The sequence below is a fragment of the Equus przewalskii genome, chromosome 1 (assembly GCF_037783145.1).
Source record: "Equus przewalskii isolate Varuska chromosome 1, EquPr2, whole genome shotgun sequence".
Lineage (NCBI taxonomy): Eukaryota > Metazoa > Chordata > Mammalia > Perissodactyla > Equidae > Equus > Equus przewalskii.
The window spans coordinates 129,961,796-129,978,982 of NC_091831.1; the positions used below are offsets into that span (position 1 = coordinate 129,961,796).

The window sequence follows — 17,187 nt, forward strand, 5'->3', positions numbered from 1 at the left end:
CTTATATAAGCACAATGCCATTATCACACCTCATAAAATTAATATTAATTCTTTGGTATCATCCAGTGCCCAGTCTATAATCAGATTTCCCTAATTTTCTTTAAAATGACAAAGGTTAGATTTGTTTTCTGTGTTTCTTAAGTCCGTTTTCATCTAGACATCTAGAGTGGCCCATCCTTGTTTTTCCTATGGCATTGACTTGAAGAAAACTGCTCAACTGTCCTGTGGAATGTTCCACACTCTGGATCTATGTGTTACTCCTTTATGATGTTGTTTAATTTGGTCTTCTAGCCCCCTATTTCTTGTAAACTTGAAGTTGTTTCCATCAACTTCATTAGGCTCAGGTTTAACTTTGGGGCAAGCATATTTCATAGCTGGTGCTCCATGCCTCATACTGCATCACATCGGGGACACGTAATGTCAGGTTCTCCACATTTCAGTGAAGCTGAGATTGACCAGTGGGTTCAGGAGGTGCCCGCCTGGTCCTGACACTGTGAAGTTCCTATAAGCCTTTGTATCAAGGGAGTTCACCACTGATAAGTGTTGCCTGAGTTGATGATTCATAAGGGCTGCAAAACGGGGGTATTCTTGTTCTAGCACTAGTGGGTGAAAGACTATACTTGGTGACAAGCACCTTTTTTCCCTGAAAATGTTCACCAGTTGTTAGAATTCATTAAATTGGAATATTTACCAAAAAAGTTCGTGGAAATACCTCATCATAAGAATTAGCACTAAGAAGGCTCCAAATCCCTCTAAATCCCATTCAAATGAAAATGGAAAACTTGTAGTTTCAAAAGCTTTGTTTGTTTTTTAAGGTTTAAAAAGTCTAGGTCCATTTAGGAGGAGCTGATATCGTCACCTGGGCAAGAGTGGTGTTCTATACTTATATAACATTATAAATGTAATCTATTGGAAATTTTTCCCATTTACATAATAGAGTCCATCATATCTATAGGAAGAAATATTCTCAGAATATTTGGAAACTAATTATAGATTTATTCCCTCGATAGAATATTAGAAAGATGGAAACAATCCTCTCTGGGGAGGAAATCTCCAGGGAGATGAATATCCACAGAATTGAAGATAAGGCTAAGCAGAGACCCACTGTGTGGCTGGGAGGCCAGAGACAGGGAGGCTTTCTAAGCAGTGGACATTTCTCTAAAATGTGGTGTGTCTTTCAATCAAACCTAAACTCATTGAGGTATTCACTCAAATGCCTCAGCCCTGCTCCAAGAGAACCAGATTTAGTAAGTCTCTTCCTTTAAAAGCATCCCTGGTGATAATGATACAACTGGTCCAGAGACCGCATTTGGGAAAAACTCATCTTAAATGCTTTCTGAGTCTCACACCTGTGCCCATTGAACATTACCTAGTAGAGCTGATGCACTGTAACACTATTTGTCTCTGAAGTGTTTCCTTTAAAATTATAATCCATTGCACTACACTGTAAAGATGTATGTATTTCTCTATGCGCTTCATGCAAGTCAAAGAGAGCATCCTCTTGGCAATGAGCATCAGTGCACCGTGCTACAGGGTGGTCCATGCCAAACAGCACTCTACCTGCCATTGAATGGAGTGTGGCCTGCAATGACTGTTCTATTCTCCGCCGTGCCTGTCTTTTTGTATTCTGGAGAAGTTTTGACCCATGATGGCTTACAAAATGTGCCAGTGATAGTGCAAGACCATCGTGGAGGAGCAAAGGCAGAGCCAATGTGGGCATGAGAAGGCGTGCTGTCCAGGGGCTCAAGGCCTCCTGGGAAGTGGCTGAGGGAATGGAAGGTAGAGAGCAGTGGGCAATTACGAATTGGTGGAGGGAGAATTTCTGGAAGAGGAAGGGTAGTGAGGGGTATAGCAGCAGGGTGGATGCCCAACAAGAAACTAGGAGGAGAGTCCTGATATTTCAGAAGAGATTGGAAGAAAAGTGAGGAGCACCCATCAGTGCATGAAGTTGGGAACATCTTTCTCCACAGAGATTCTGCAGTAACAGACAGCTTCATTCAGTTCTGAGTTAGTGAGACAACTTCACACAAGTTCACCTCCGTTTCTCCACAAAATAACCTACTCCTGGATTGGTCTTTGGGCCAGATAATGAACCATTTATGATGGAAAAAAACTCCAAAGTGTCAAAGGTGTGTATGTGTGTGTGCCTATGGCGGCTGCCTTCAATGCTCTCTGCAGAGACCAGGCAACAGGCAGAGACATGGCTTGGAATAGCAGTTTCCCTGAGCAAGGGCTAGGCTGACCGAACTTGTGACCAAGCCATGGAGGAAGGCTTGAGAGGAAAACTGTCCAGGAGGGAATATTTTTCTTTCTTTCCAGGATATATTGAGAAACTCAGATTCTAGGGAAGTAAGATAAGACCAGAAGAACTGCTAGAATGACTTAATAGTAAAAAACTGGGGAAGTGTACCGAGTCAAAAGAGTCAAGGGGCAGATGAGGTGTTGAAGCAAGAGGTGCAGGGATGTGAGATCAGGAAGAAGCCAAGCTCCAACCTATTTGAGTGATCTGGAATGGGACATGATTTGGAATGGATGGGATGCTTGGGTTACCTTGCCATGTGTATGCTTCAGAAAACAAAGCAAAACAAAGCAGATAGAGAGATGTTTTAATTAATTAAAACTCTTCAATATTGAGAACTTCCTAGTGAATAATGCTGGGTCATTCAATTAGACGTATTTCTAGTGCCTAGCACTGTGCTCGGCACATGGACAGCTCCCAATAAATTTCCTGAATGAACAAGCAAATGATGGGTGGAGTTCAAGCCAAATGATGTGTTATGCCAAACGAAATAATGATTGGAACTCTTTGTACCACAGACATCTCTAGTGCCATCCCACTACAAATGTCCCCATTGTGTTTTTAATCATAGCACTTATACTTGACTTATATGCACATCTCTCTTGTCCACCAGATCAAGCTTCCTGATGGCTTGTTTCCAAGGGATCATGTCTTACACAACTTCGGGTCCTCAGTTCTTACAATAGTACTTAGTACAAACTAGGTGCTGAGCAAATATCTGTTGAAGGAATGAACAACTAGTAACTTATCAAAGGATTCAGATCTTTAATATTGGCTCAGTTCAGTGTCATCTAAGCTGCCGTGCGTGTTCAAAGAAGTAACTTATATGGATGGGAAAAAAATGAACTGGAAGATTCTAGAAGGAAAGGAGACCCTTAGCACGCCATGCTGTCATTTGGAAGACAGAGAACACTACTGTAGACTACAGTTATGGTTTACCAAATAACCCTGACAGAGGCTGGATGTCAGCAGTGTGGTCTGGTGTTGACTCTGGTGGTTTCTTACCCATATACTATCTGGTGTTTTTTGGGAACAGACTCAGAAACCATTTCTCATTTCCACAAAATGAGCATAGCTAGGGCTGGCCATGCCTTCAGAAGAGATGGTGGCCTCCCACATGGCCACAGACAGACGGACAAGTGATAAAACATGAAATTACTTATAAAGTGAGGGGAATCTTTTTAGTCCCATGTTTTGATTGACAGTTTTTAAGATTAAGACCAAAGTTATTTGTTTGAATTTAATTCTTCTGCAGGTGAGGACTTATTTCAGTGGTTCTGTTTTCTGTCTTAGCTGAGTCTATTCAAGATTACACAGATCAGTCCTGGCAAAAGTAATCACTTGCAAAGGGGGTAATTTGCTGAGGAGGAGAATGAGGATTGAAATGGGAATCAGGAAACCTAGGTGGCTTCACAGTACATACGTGACCTTGGATATGTTCCTTCGCTTTTAACATCAGAGTATGCTCATTTGTAAATTGAGCAGGTTGGGTCAAATAATTCATAATTCCACTTCTAGCTTTCTATAATTTCTGTACACATCTATAAAACATACAATCAGTGCTATTCATCTGACACTTAGAATCTCTTGCCTTGTGCTATAGTTAATGCACATGTCTTGTTCCCTCAACGAGAGTGTTCATCCCTTAGTGACTGAAATGCATGTTATACTTTGCAGCGGTTGCTGTGGTGCATCCACTTAGGCGCTCCTTCCCCCAGCTGCTGGGAGTGCTGGGGGCTGATGGCTTTCATCTGAGCTCCTCTCCACCCCTCCCGGTATGAGGGAAGTGTGTGTGGGTTGGGGGATAGGGGGACGCAGCCACTACCTAATGACTAGATTGTGGACGTGGGGTGTGCTGGTAATAATTGCCAAGGAGGGACAACTCTGAAGAGCTGCCCTAGTAGCAGAGCTTCCTTGGGGATCCCTGAGGTCCTTTTGTGACTACATCACAGTCCGACCTCTTCCTCTGTTTATCCTGCTTTCCTCACTCCTTCCAGGTGTGGTTCCGGAGAGCATTCCGCAGTTGGCCTCCTGCACGCAAATCTCAGAGTCTCAGAGTCTGTCTTCTGAGAGTTGTAACTGTTCCTCACTACCTTCCTGTCTCTTCTCGTGTACCCGCCACACCCCCTGTGCAAAGTGGGCTAAAATGAACTGAAGTCCACAGGGGCCACAGCAGGGTGGGCGAGAAGCCCTGTTCTTTGTTTCCCCAAATACTGAAACTGACAGTGTTTCTCCCTGGGTCCAAGTCTCCACTAGCAAAGCCAAGAACAGAGGAAATGTTCTCCATCCGTAAGGCACTGGGAGTGATTTGTTCCTGCTCGTCTCTTTTCATGTGTATGCCTAATTTCTGGCAGCAGTTAGAGTGGAGGGACTGAGTCCTACATAACTTGAATAAGACCAACAGAATATTTGAAAGTTGGCTGGTCTCCTTGTGCTTCTAAAGCCAGAGAAAAACCTTGGTTTTCCAAACTGCTTCCTCCTTCAAATGAAAACCAGGAGGAAACCAATCACACAGTGATGGTCTGGGATCCATCAGCATGGATGGTGTCAAGGTGCTCAGCAGAGCTTACTATTCCCTTCCATAATGAGGGGGAAATTGCTTTAGGCAACCCCTGGCTCCCTACATGTTCTAATACATTTACTTTGTTGATGCTCTTGTGAGCGTGTTGTGTCATTTTTACTAGATTAATTTAGAATCTACACACACAACCACACACACATCTTTACCTTTGGAGCCAATTGACTGCATTATATCATCTTGTGTTCACATAAACCTTTCAAACAGATACTTGCTTTTATTATGCAATATCATTTCCTTTCTGCTGTACACTTTCCTTGGATAGCCAGGACTATCTGTGCCTGATTTTTTTTTCCTCATTTTTTTGGTTAGAATCTCAGACGTTTGATGTGATTTATAGAAGCACAGTCCTTTGAAATGATAAGACAATGAACTGCAGACTTGGGGCATATTTAAATAATTCAAACATTGTCTGATACTGTGTGGTTCCAAGAGGAAAGAAGAACAGTCGACACTAGAAAATTTCCTGCTGGAATTCGGCCAAGGAATAGCTGGCTGTCCTGGGGAGGTCCATCATTATGGGACTTAGCTGTTTGTAAATTTAATAAATAGCTCACATCTGCTTATAATATTATGGAAGTCTATGCTAGAGGTACTTCTTGTATAAAGCACATGGTTTATTTTACAAATCAATCAATGCTTTCTGTTTGTAGGATTTGTCAGGGCATACAGGAGAAACACTACATCTGTATTTATACATCAGAGTCTAGGCCACAGCATTCGTGTCCTGCTTGTGCTTGGAACGACAGTGTGATATGGCTGCAACCTTGCAAATCGTCTAGTCCTTCCTCAGCAAGGTACAACCGAGGCCTAGAAGAGTGAGGAACTCAAGGGCAGTTCACTCGGAGTCAGTGACAGAGTCAGGGCTCAGAGGATGTTGCAGCCCCCCATCACTCCCTCCTTCCCATTCTCCCTCCTTCTACTTCCTTCCTTCTTGCTTCTCTTTGTGGGGACTCAGTTTCCTTATATTCCTCAGTTTGTGGCAAGTTAGCAGCATCATTGATTGGGGTGTGGTCCCTCTCCCATTGCATCCCCATGGACTACTTCTTTACTCCCATGTAGGCAACCATTCTGATGTGTTTAATGTGCATCATTTTTATTTTTCTGAATCTTGAAAAATTTGTATCCCCCCCCTACACACACCTTGACATATGCTTTGAAATCCTCCCGCATTGTTACGTGTGTGTGCATCAAGCCCACAGCCTGGGACCACAGCAGAGTTCTCCAAGGCCACGGCTTTTCCCGCCGTGTCACCCTACCTCCATGTCACTTCATCCCACAGTGGTTCTACCACAGCCAATCTTGGCTTACTTGCTCTCTCTCTCAAACAAAAACCACGTTTTTCCCCTTATTAAACTTATGCAGCAGAACAAGTCCTAGGAATATAAGCGATTTAGCAGTGGCTTCAGTAAACTTTTACCTCTAAACAAATTACTGGTATGATTTAATGCAACACGGATGGAAAGTGTTCGAAAGCTGTTTTTATTCAATCAAAATGCGCAGAGAGCTTTTAAAGTGTTTTGCCAGTGCTAATTTCAGTTCTCAAGAGAAAAATGTCTTCATTGTTAAACGAAGAAAAGAAAAGACAGTTGGCAGGAAGATGGGGGAATGAACCATTTTTTCTGAAGGACCATTTGGCAACATGTATCTAGAGCCTTTGATCTAGTAATTCCACCTCTAGGAATTTATCATAAGGCAATAATAAGGAGTGGGTGCAAAGATTCTTCAAAGAAGGTTCGCTGCGGCATTATTTATAATGGTGAAAAAACCGAAATCAATCTCAATGTGCCACAATAAAGGATACGTTGAACTATGATATATTCTACTAATTAATTCATTTGACCAATATTTATTGAGTTCCTGCTATTTGCCAGGCCGGGGATATAAGGAGGATCAAAATAGACAAGGTCCCATTCTGGAAGGCCATGAGCCATGAGACCTGATGCACTGGGAATACTCATGATATAATAAGTGGTAAAAGCAGGGTACAAGAAAAAATATTATCATTACAGTGTACAAGGTTTTATTTTTGGATTTATAATCATAGAAAGTTATTCAAAAAAGAGCAAATGTTTTCTTATAAGTTAAGTACAAAATAACAGGTAAGATTTTTAAAAAAATAATTGCTCAACACAGCAGCCTGTCTGCAAAGCAGCAGGCCCACCCTTGGAGGCAGTAACAATGCCCAGAGGCTGCTGTCCTTGGGGCAGGTCAGCACTGACTCCATCATTATGAGCCCAGCTGAGTAATCCTTGGGCCACTGAGCTGGGAGTTGGGGGTCTGAGTTCCAGCTAGGACATCATGAGGTCAAAGACAAGCTCCATCTGTCCGTGACTCTATTTCCCACCTATAAAATGAAGGTGCTGGACTTGGGGCCCCCCATCACCCCCTTCTGTCCTAAAGTTCTTCCTTTTCTTGTGATTGTATTCTACATACTGTCATTTTCCTATTTTTGCCTGTGTTGTGACATGTTTGTGTTTTTTTAACTCTCTGAATGACTGAATTGGGTCACTGCTCTGCAAATTCAATTGTCAGTGTGTCACTTGTGGAAATACTTGATTGCCCATGCTGAGAACAGTGAAGTTGTGTGTACCTGTATGTCCTTAGGGTTTTCTCCTCCAAATTGCTTGTGTGACTAATAAATAGTAAAACTCATTCTGCCAATCACACGCCAAACAGTCAAGATTTTTATAGTTATAGCCCACATCTTCTTCCTATTAAAAACATTTACTTATAAAGTTAAATTTCTTCTAAAACTGGATTTTAAAATTCCCCCTTTTTATTTTAGAATTAGCAAGTCAAATGCTATTTCCAAGGAGGAGCATATTATTCCATCAAAACCCACAGAAACATTTATTATTATCTTCCTTTATAATAAAATTATTTTAAAACATCCTTTCTGATTGCCACTGTATGATGATTAGACTTTGAACTGTTAAAAATCAAACATTGTGGGGCCGGCCCCATGGCCGAGTGGTTAAGTTTGTGCGCTCCACTTCGGCCACCTAAGGTTTTGCTGGTTCAGATCCTGGGTGCGGACATGGCACTGCTCATCAAGCCATGCTGAGGCAGTGACCCACATGCCACAACCAGAAGGACCTACAACTAGAATATTCAACTATGTACTGGGGGACTTTGGGGAGAAGAAGAAGAAGAAAAGAAGATTGGCAACAGATGTTAGCTCAGGTGCAAATCTTTAAAAAAAAAAATCAAGCCATTCCATTTTAGGAGATGGATAGTACATAGGAGAATTCAGAGCAATTGAAATATCTGGCAGAAATGTCTGATGGGCACTAGTCAGTATGACATTTCACTGGCTTCTTTGCTGCCTGAACTGTGCCTAGTATTTCTGGACTTCCTGACCATTCAAAATGGTAACCCAAAAAATATTTGATTACAGCATCTTGTGTATATTAACTCAATTTTTCTAAAAGTGTAGTCTGCAGACATTTGAGAAGAGAAACAAGTCATTATGCTCATTAAAGGCACAGATTCCTGGACTCAATCCTAGACTTACTAAATCAGAATCTCTGGGGTTGAGGCCTTGGGATCTGAATTTTGGACCAGCCTCGTCCACCCAGTGATTCTTACGTGCACTAAAATTTGAGAACCCCTGAATTTTATAATTAAAATTGGGTACTCTCAAATATTTTATCTTCTCACTTGTAATCCCATTTTACTTTTGTCCAATATATCATAATTCCCAGGACAGATTTTTGAAATAGTCTCCACAATTAACCTTTCCTCCTGGAAAATTGGCTATTAATTTTCTCTATGAGTGCGTTTGTATGTGTATCTAGTTTTGTCTAGGAAGATCCCATGGCAGGATCGTATTTCTCTCTGCTGTTACTATTTGAACTTTTTTTTGAAGACACTAAGGCTCTTATGAAGACAAAGCTGACTTTATTCTATTGTAGATTATGGAATTAGAATATCTTTTTCATATCAAAAGAAAGAAAACGAGTCTGCCCTTCATTCACACTCAAGTGCTTCTCCAGGGATGTCTCCACAGCTCTGAGTCCAAATGAGGTGTGCCCCCCACCAACATCAGCCTGCTTAGATCCTATTTTTAGAAAGAAAGCAGAAGAGAGAAAAGAGAGCAACAATACCTGAAGTCACAGAACACATTCACAGTCTTCAAAAGAAATTAATGTGAAATATACTGGTCTTCCCGCTCTTACCCCAGTCTCCCATCTCCCTGCTCTGGGAGTGAGTTCAGCAACTAGAATCTCTGTTGATTTTCTGACCAAGTCTATCTTATTTTTAGTGACATATTCAGGTGACTTTCTGTATTAGTTAGCTATTGTTACATGAGAAGTTACCCAAAATTTAGCAGATTAAGCAATATTTATATTTATTATCTCACAGTTTCTGTGGGTCAGGAGTCCAGGAGCAGCTTAGCTGGGTGGTCTGGCTCAAGGTTTCTCCTGAGGCTGCTGTCAAGACGTCAGTCAGAGCTGTGGGGCTTACACAGGGGTTGATGGTAGCTGAAGGATCTGCTTCCAAAGGGGTTCATTCATACGCCTGGCAAGTTAGTGCTGGTTGTTGGCAGGAGGCCTCAGTTCCTTCCCACGTGGACCTCTCCATAGGACTACTTGAGCATCCTCACAACATGGCAGCTGGCATCCCCCAGAGCGAATGCGAGCAAGACAGGAGCCACAATGCCTTTTATAACCTAGCCTCTGAAGTCACACTCCATCATTTTGTCAACTCCCTGTCCAGTGTGGGAGGGGATGCGTACCAAAAATAAAAGAATCAGAAGGGAAAGTCTCCTTTGTTGTGTGGGGTTGGTGCTGGGCCAGGCAACAAGTAGGAAGGGCCCCTTTAGACAGTTGTGAAGGGAGCATCAGGGACATGGGGGAGCTTTGGGAAGTTTTCCCAGACTCTTGTTTTCCATTTCTTGGTCTGAGGACATTTATGGTCTTGTTTTAACCTTTTACCAATAGTCACACTGGAAAGCTGTTTGGGATATTTAAAAGAAAAAAAAAAGAGGAAAGTCAAGTCAGGAAAAGTTATTTCTTTTCTCCCCCTTTTGGCCTCTGTGTCAAAAGGTTGATGGCAAAGGGGGAAAGTAAAATTTTTTATTTCTCCAGAGAAATACTGATTAGATGTAAAAATGCAATGTGATATATCTGGGTTTGGATAAATAATCTCCTAGGCTTGCCTAAATGTTTTGAGGTCCAAGATTGACTGATTGTGAGACCTATTTTCCAGGAGTCTTTTTTGAATTGGAGGCTAAAAGGTAGGGAATGTATTGGAAATACATTTTGAAATGGATCAGAACTACATTTGTAAGTCTTCCTCAACCCAGGGCATCTAGGCTTTTAGTAAACTATTTACTTTAGATAAGAGCAAACATGGCAGGAAACGAAACCCTGGACCAGAGCTCTGGAGACCTGAGCTCTAATCTGATGTGGCCCCTGACACTGAATGACACCCTGGACCTCGCTCTTCCCACAGGAACACACGGTTAACTGTACTTCTCTTCTTTTGTATCGAGTAAGAGTAATAATATCAAAGGGTCCCGTTATTCCTGAATAGCTTGTCCAAAGATTAAAGAATGGGCCTATTTAGGCTCTGGAAGTAATCAGTAGACAAAGAGAAGAAGGTGGTGGAGAAGAAAGTAAGAAATTATAGAAATGTTCCAGCAGCTGGCTGTGAGTAAGCAGCTAACTCTGGGAGGTGAGAATATGGAAGGAGCCAAAGAAGGATACTTCCCTCCCTCAGCATGGCGATGACCATGCGCCAAGAGGGAACAATTAAAGGAATAAGGTACAAAGCAATTACAACTCCCTTTAGAAGGCTACACTTCTTCACCCGTGTCTGTGGTCAATGTAAGGTTTATCACATGCTTTTACTAAAAATCGGCCAGTAAAATATCCAGTGTAGTTTATTTTCTTTCCACAGGAGATTTTAATAAAATTTTAGGGGCATTGAGCAAAGCTCAGGCTTTCACATGCAGTCATTCTTAGTTCAATCTATTCTAGAACAGACATCTGACATATAAAAATTATCTTTCATTTTATAGCTACTCGTCTGACACCTTTGAGATACACTCTACCTTTCGACTCTACTTATCTATGCATTTTTTATCACCTAGAAGTTATGGGTATTTCTTGATAAAGAGTATTGAACTTTTCACACAGTCCTTTTGTGTCTGTCTGACACAAATCATCAGAGAAATCTAAAGCAATATGTGATGAAAAAACAGGGGCCCAACTCTGCCCTTGTGAAACTCAGGTGTGAGGAAACTGCCCTAGACTTAGCCTCAGGAAACCTCGGTGTGAAAACCCTCTCTGCCACCTTGAGCTAGTCACTTGACCTTTCTGAGCTTCAGCTCCTCAACTGAAAGATAGAATTATAGCATCTACCTAACAGGGATCATGTGAGGATTAACCTCAGTGACATATGGGAATGTACCTGGCATGTTCCCAATACGTGGTTGTTGGATTAATTCATGGCCATTGAGTTAGTGTTTCTATTTTCTCTTTCACAGGGTTCCTAATAATTTTTAAATTCTTTCAACAATTAGTTCTTTAGAATGGAGCATGGGCCAGGCCTGTGCTGCATGGTGGAGAGATGGTTACTCTCTGTGTTCTCAAAAACTCTTTGGAGTTTATAGACTAGAGAGGAATACAGACTAGTAAGCTAGTTATAACTAGTTATAAATAGCAAGGTAGTTCTAACGAAGGGTACTAAGGACTGTGAGGTAAGAATTTTTTTATGCTCCCACAATATTCATCAAAAATCTGCAGCTATGTAGCTTTCATAATGTGGAAACCCATGGAATGGAAGTGCTGGGCAACCTCAGGGCAAGACTATACTACATGGCAGACCGTTACTGGGCTCGAAGTAACGGTTGGTGCCCTCTGTGACCCCACCCAGGAATGACAGAATGGCCACACCACACACACCTGAGCAGCCACTCAAGATTTCTTTTCACTCCTGAGATTTGGGGTGTTAGTTTTTGTGCCCTCAAGACCAGAGGCTAGAGTCAGCCCTCGATTTTTCTCTTTTTAAATCAGTTCATTGAAATAAAATGAACACAACAATAAATTCGCTCATTTTAAGCATACAATTCAATGATTTTTAGTAAATTTTCAGAGTTGTGCAACCATCAGCGCAATCTAGTTTGAGAACATTTTCCATCACCCCTAAAAGAAACCTCATGCCCATTGGCAGTCATTGCCTGTTCACACCCCCAGCCCCAAGTAACGACTGGTCTATTTTCTGTCTTGATAGATTTGCCTATTTTGGACATTTCGTATAAATGGAATCAAACAATCTGTGGTCTTTTGTGTCTGGCTCCTTTCACTTGGCACAATGTTCTTGAGGTACATCCATGTCGTAGCAGGGATCTCCTTTATTGCTGCATAGTATTCCATCGTATGGATAGTCCACATGTTCTCCAATCACTAGCTGATGGACATTCGGCTATTATCCTTCATTTCTCTTAGCCCCTCCATGAATGGGTCAGATTTATGACAGTTATCCTTGTTTTTGCCCCACATGCAAAAAACAGAATGACATTACAGTTGTTAAGCAGCATCCTCAAGAGAATGTGGATTCCTTTCTCTGTTCTTTTCTTGGGTCATCTTTCTCTGTGGTCTCTATCTTTTTCCTGCCTTTCTCTGTCACTTCTCCCTCTTTCCCTTGCCTCACTGTCACTCTCTCTTAGCTAGTCATAACACACACAGCATGGTTTACGGGCAACAGCCTTCAGTGACAAGCCAGAACACCAGGATATAAGTCTGGGTTTATGTCTGCTGTTAGCTAGACGCTTCATTTGAAGGAGATAGACTAGAGCAATTTTATTTTATTCTTTTAGAAGAATCATTTCCTTAAACTCCTAGTAGAATCCCAATGCACAACAGATTAAATTGTCACAAAGTTTGAAGTCGTGGGTGGAATTTGGGATCCTATTGACTGTCCTTGGGTTGTTCTGTGGCCATCAGAGCTCTAGAGCACACAGCTTGAAATGCCTTGGGCTGGTTCCCTTCTAAGAGTCCATAAAAGTGGTTTTAAAACCTCAGATCATCCTAGTCCTTTTCCAACATATTCATATGGAAGGAACCAGTGGAGGCAGCAAAAGCACAAGACCTGGCTCCAACACTTTTTACCTGTGTAATTTTGGGCGAATTATTTAACCTGAATCTTACTTTCCTCATCTGTAAATTGGAAGTGGTAATATATATGGTGATGTCACATCATATGCACATTTAACATACAGGAGTTCAAGGCTAAGATTGGCACAAAGAGAAATCTAGTTACAGTGCTGGCCCTGGTTCTGCTTGCCCTCAGCTCCATTCCTCACCCTTTACCTGCTACAGAGCAGACACAGTCTCAGGCAAGGGGGTTGACGCCCACTGGCTGCATTCTTCGACAGACTCCCTTGTCTGCTGGCTTCCAGCTGTGTTCCACCAATGGGAGGTGCTAGAGGGAGACTGGAGAGCAGAAAAAAGGGGACCCTAGGGTATTTCTCCCTCTCCTTTTCTTCTAGGATGGCACGTCCTTTATAGCTCCACTTCCTGCTGAACTGGCCTAGCTTGTTCCAGTTTAACTCCAGTGATCCCAGGCTCTGGGTCTGGTTACACCTCCTCTTTCTGTTTTCCTCCAGCCAAGGGATATTAGAGGCTTCCAGAAATTGGGAACCTCTAGGCTGCTTCGCTGTCTTTTGTTTGGCTTCTCAACTCTCTTCTTCTGAGCATTTCTGTCACCTATGTAACCAATCCCTTGTATTAAAGTCCCTGAATTTGAATACCTAGAGTGGTTTCTGTTTTCCTGGTTGGACTCTGACTTATGCAACTAAACACCTGGCAAAAAAGAGAGGGAAAGAACAAGAATCTAAACAGGTTGGGCTACTCCACAAGCCATTGCTCTCAATGAGCCTGTGCCCTGGAGTGAAGGTGAGGTGGGAGACCTGGGACCCTCAGTTAGTCTCAGGTCCTTTGTGCCTCCTCACTGGGCTTAAACTTGTGGAAAGTTTTGGTACATCCAGGTCTCTAAAGATAAGCTAACTTATTCACATAAACACCAAACCTTGTGTCCTGTTCTTTGTGGTCAGAAGATGTTCAGTAAATATGATTTGACCTTTCCTGGTGACTGCAGAACCCAACCCCTCATGCAAGAGAAAAGTCTGCTGAGAATCACAAGACTATACGAGGATAAGATAAAAGAGGATAAGTAAAAGCGTGTTGTATGCTGTAAAGTTTTGAACAAATAGAGGGCATTATTATTACTTGTATTCTAAGGCCAGGTCTTCCAGGAACAATGCAATTTAATATCATCTTTTTATGGGGCTTAAGAAGTTACTTTGGAGACTTTTCTAGAGTTCTCTATTGTTTTATACAAATGTTCCATAGAGAAGACAAGGAGAGAGCATTTAACCTAAGTCAACAGTTTTGTTTTACTAGAGAGACAAAAAAACCAGAAAGTGATGTTCTTTTCTTTTCTATTAGAATTTATAGGATCATAAAAAGGCCACATCATTCTTTGCCTTGGAGATGAAATTGGTTTGGGGGAAAGTATGACATTTTTGGCTTTACTTGCTAAGTGCTTAATGCAAAGTTAATGTTTCTTGGTCTTTCTCTACATCTTCTTTCTAAAATGAACCCTAAGCTTAAGTTAGAAAAGGAAAATAAGTGTAAATTCTATTTTTCTCTTCTCCAAGTCGGAAAGGTGATTTTTGACAACCACAGGATTTTCACATTGCCACACTAAACCACAAATCATTTTAATGTGAACTAAGCCCCCACAAATTTCTTTCTTTCAAAATATGGATCTTGTGGGCATCTATTTTGAACAAGTAAATGTCTTTTTTTAAGTCTTTGTGCAAATCTTTAATCAACTTGCTTTACTCACATGTCTTTTAGGACCAAGGGCTGAATGTTCTTTTTGATTCTAAGAAGTAAAGAAGCTAATGGAACACTAATACAAGCTGGCCTGTTCAGTAACTAATTTCCATTTTAAAAAATAATAGTGGTGATGATGATGATAAGCCCCATAAGATGCTGTCTTAGGTTTCTTAAATTAGAATTGAGCATGAGTTGCTAGCCAAACTTCATAAAATTGTTCCCTGGTTGCTGCATTTGACAGATTTGTCTCTCTGGTGACACAGATGCAGCCGGACCCATAGAGTGATGAAATCCCCCTCTTCTTGCCTGATCTTCGTTTTGGCTGCTAACTCAGCAATAGATCTGAATTTCTGTGTAGGTGTTCAGCTTTTAGATTTTTCCAAGTGTCTCCAAAAATGTAATAAAGAGCCCCAAATCAAATTTTTGAATATTTGAAATGCAGTATTTTCTATTGAGACAAGCATTGATGGATGTTGCTTGATTCCTGCCACCCTGTGTTCTGGTGTGGGGACGGGGAGGGTTGGAGAAGGGTGGGGAGGGATGAGCAGGGTCTGTTCTGTTTTACACAGGGCTGAAATCTTACAACACACACCATGTAATCAGGCTAAGGACAAATAATCCCCATGAATAAATTTACAGTGAATTGACCTACATTTCACATTAGCTAAAGCACACTTAAGTCATTAAATGAATTCTCCCTCTGGTTCATTAGTTCTCAGCATGCTCTGATCCTTTACCCATTTGTCATATAGCTCATGAAAGCTGAATGTGGGGAAAAGAAACTAAATCATTGCGTCCATCCCCTTACTAGGTCAGGACATGTTCCCCATAGAGGAATTATTATGATGTTAGAGATTGACTGGTTCTCCTCTTGATCTTAGCTAAAGGACTGAGAAGCTACGCTGGATGTATTGGTCTTATGGCATTCTGCCAAGCACTGTGCACATTAGCAATGATGTGCCCATGCTCACGGTTACCAGGGGTTGTCTAGTGCTAAGAGCTTCGATTCAGCACTATGACAGCCCTTGAGAATGGATCTAGGCAGTTCTGAGCATCAGAGTTGATGATTAAAGAGGCTGGCCTTTTAAAGAATTCTCACTTGAAGCTCAAACACTCTCCTTTTCCTCTCTGAAGACTCTCATCGAGTAAAGGTGGTATAGAGGGGAACGTTGTAGGTCTATCTCGGGTACTATTTGCCACACCAAGTGGACCTACCGTTAAACAGCATTATCCTTCTTGGTGTGGAACTCATGGTGTTTCATGAAGCTGTTGGTCTGGCTTTGGAAAGGCTGAGAAACAAACTGACATCATAACATTAGCAGTTAAGAGCAATATTTTAAGAAATAATGTCATACATACAATAATGCTCTAGGGTAGAGACAGGAGCTCTGCAAAGAAGAAAAAATGAAAACTAACATAAACAAGACTCATTATGTGTCATCAATGGCTGCTCCCAAAGCTTATAGGATCTTAGTTGGTGTTACTAGAGGTATAAACAATGGAAGGAAGGAGGTGCACTGGGAAGACAAAAGCTATGATATTTGTCCAGAATTTTGGCCAGTACTGTAAGAAGTATATAGGCAAAGTAGAGCAAGTTCGGAAGCGAATAATAGAAGAGATGCCATATAAAAAAATTTCTTCTATTTAAATAACATATGCTAAGACAAGCCCTGAGCTGGGGGCTAGAGATACAGAGATGAATGTAACACCTTCCCTGCCCTCAAGGAGGTCATAGCCAGCATTGGCTAAAAAAACTAAAGATTTGTAGCTAGGTAAAAAGAAGACTCTTGCTCCTCAAATACTTGAAAAATCATCACATAGAAGAGGGATTAGTCCTGTTCTGTGTGTTACTAAGGGTAGAATTAAATCCAATGAGTGGAAGCCATGAAGGCTCATTCTAGCTCAGTATGACAATATAAGGTTGAAATTTCCAACAGTGAGGGGTGTCTAACAGTATAACGGACAGCTTGAAGAATTGTGAGGTCCAGGTTCTTAGGTGTTTGAGAACAGGGCTGATGACCCATTGGAAGGAATGCAGGGGTAGTGGAGGTGGTAATGGGGACATAGACTCCCCTACTCACTCACTGTTTACCGTCCTGTGTACTAGCACACCACGTGCACCACTGTGTCCCACATTTTATGGATATGCTGTGAGCAAGACTAAAGACTCTTCTCCCAAGGATCTTGTGACTTGTGAGAAGAGACAAATGTGACTCCAATAGTCACAGAAATATATGCAAAACTGCAACTGGGGAAAGTGTTTGGGTGGAGAGGCACACGGTATTACAAGAGGAGATAAAAGGGGTTGACCTTGTTGGGAAGGTCAGGGAAGACTTTGATGAGGGGTGTTCAGTTGAGCTGAGATCCAAAGGGTGGGCAGGGTAGACTAGGTCATTCCGGGCAGAAGGACAGAAAGTGCAAGGTCCTGTGGTGGGAAGAAACCGCTCAGATAATAA

General features: G+C 41.7%; 1 long non-coding RNA gene across 1 annotated transcript; it reads right to left on the bottom strand.

Annotated features, from left to right (window-relative positions):
• Positions 1-11,941: 11,941 nt before the first annotated feature.
• Positions 11,942-13,389, bottom strand: LOC139078354 (uncharacterized). Its single transcript, XR_011531441.1, has 2 exons — positions 13,199-13,389; positions 11,942-12,370 (listed from the first exon to the last, which is right to left on the bottom strand). It is a non-coding gene; the product is annotated as an uncharacterized lncRNA (long non-coding RNA).
• Between the last annotated feature and the right edge of the window lie 3,798 nt (positions 13,390-17,187).